Source organism: Botryllus schlosseri, chromosome 1 (assembly GCF_051294905.1).
Source record: "Botryllus schlosseri isolate E-star chromosome 1, Bs_hap1, whole genome shotgun sequence".
Taxonomy (NCBI): domain Eukaryota; kingdom Metazoa; phylum Chordata; class Ascidiacea; order Stolidobranchia; family Styelidae; genus Botryllus; species Botryllus schlosseri.
In genome coordinates, this window is record NC_137236.1 from 30,329,984 (window position 1) to 30,331,917 (window position 1,934).

The 1,934-nt window shown below is 24.9% G+C and overlaps 1 protein-coding gene across 3 annotated transcripts in view; it reads right to left on the bottom strand.

Moving 5' to 3' along the window:
• LOC145447095 (uncharacterized) overlaps positions 1-1,934 on the bottom strand; it is a 97,900-nt gene that overhangs the window by 29,382 nt on the left and 66,584 nt on the right. The gene's annotated exons all lie outside the window — the stretch shown is intronic.

The window sequence follows — 1,934 nt, forward strand, 5'->3', positions numbered from 1 at the left end:
CTACAAACTCCCGTTACAAACGCTCGTAATAGGTATTACAAAGCCTGGTTCGACAGACATCGGAAACACTTTTCGTCGAGAAATCTAAATGAAGAAATTGCATATCTTCCTGTCGCCATATGGATTCGACAAATCAAACTCACATTTCCCGTTCGCTCCGCATAAGCATTCATCAATATCTGAATTAAAAGCGTCTTCGCGTGTTAGGGAGAGAAGAGAGAAAAGAAAACAGTAGATTCTGTCGCAGGGCGGCCAACCCGTGGCCCGCGAGGTAATTCTCAAAATTAATAATATTATCAAAAAAATTAATTTCCAGGTAATATATAATGAACTTGCCAGGCCCACCAAAATTTGATTGGCCTGTCCATGATATTTGAGATGTTGATGACTAAGTATTGAAATATTTCTTAGCACTTCTCACGATTTATTGTCTTCCAATTTGCAGAATTGAGTCCAACTATATATTGGCCAAAGTTTCGCAAAGATTCGCTTTGTGCGGATAGGACAATAATGCACACCTGCACCCTGAGCTTTTATGACATAATTGTTATCAATTTCAATGCGTCGTCACATAATTCTTGTTTTGACCGTGACCTAATCCGGATCGCTCCTAACGGACGACTGAAAAACGTCATCAACATTCAAGTGGCCCGATCAATGGTTCATAAATCTCATGTGGCGCTTTGGCCGAAAATGTTGACCCACCCCTGATCTACCGGATAGATGAAGACCTATTTTCGAGAGAGACATAGGCACGATTTCGGAGAAGCGAATATTAAAATAAATAAATCTGTTGTTGGCTACTGGGCCCGAATAGAAATGTGGTGTCATTGTTACAGTGGATCGCATATCTCATAGCACAAATGTCCCCCAATTGGCTAGCAAAGGTATATATGATAATATTAAATGATATATTATAATAGAATTATTATTATGAATAGAATAGATAATTATATTAATTTTTATTGATATATTAATATTGAAAATTAGAATTATATGGAAATAGAATATTAGGTATTATATAGTTATTGAATTATATTATGATAGATTATAAAGATTATGTTAATATAATTATTATATTTGATAAATTATAGATATATTAAGGTTAATTAGTTAAGTAATTGTATTAAATTAATGATTTATATTTATAGAATTATATATTGATAAAATTATTTAAGATTGTATATGTAGAATTATTGATAGTTAAATTATATATATTATGATAAATATAATAATAATATAATAATGTTTAAAATATATAATAATATATTATAATTATATATATAATATATTATAAGTAAATATAAGATATAATAATAATGTTTTGTTGATATGAATATATTATTATATATATATATAAATAATTAGAGAAATATATATTATTAATAGGATATGTAATATATATAGTAATTTAGATTGATAGAATTATATATTATAATATATATAATGATTTTAATAAAAGATTATAAGAGAGTTAATGATAATTAAAAAAGATAATTTGATAATGATTAGAATATAGTATAAATAATATGTAATTGTAATAGTATTAGTTAAGATATAATGAATATGATATTAGTTAATTATTAAAAGTATAGAGTATTATAAGATTATATATAAATATATATTAGTAGTATAATAAATGATTGTATAATATATGATTTAGGAATATTAAATGAAGTTATATAAAAATAATTAAGTGGTGAATATATGTTATGATGAAAATAATGAGTTATTATAAAATTAAAATATATGTATTAAGTTAAAATGATCATTTATAATTATTATATTAGAATTGTTTAGTTATAGTGTAGATGAATTTATAATTGGTATGATAGGATATAATGTATGTTATTTATTTTTAAATGAATAATAATGAAAATATTAAGAATAATTAAATATAGAAATGGAATAAAATAATAATATATATATAAAAA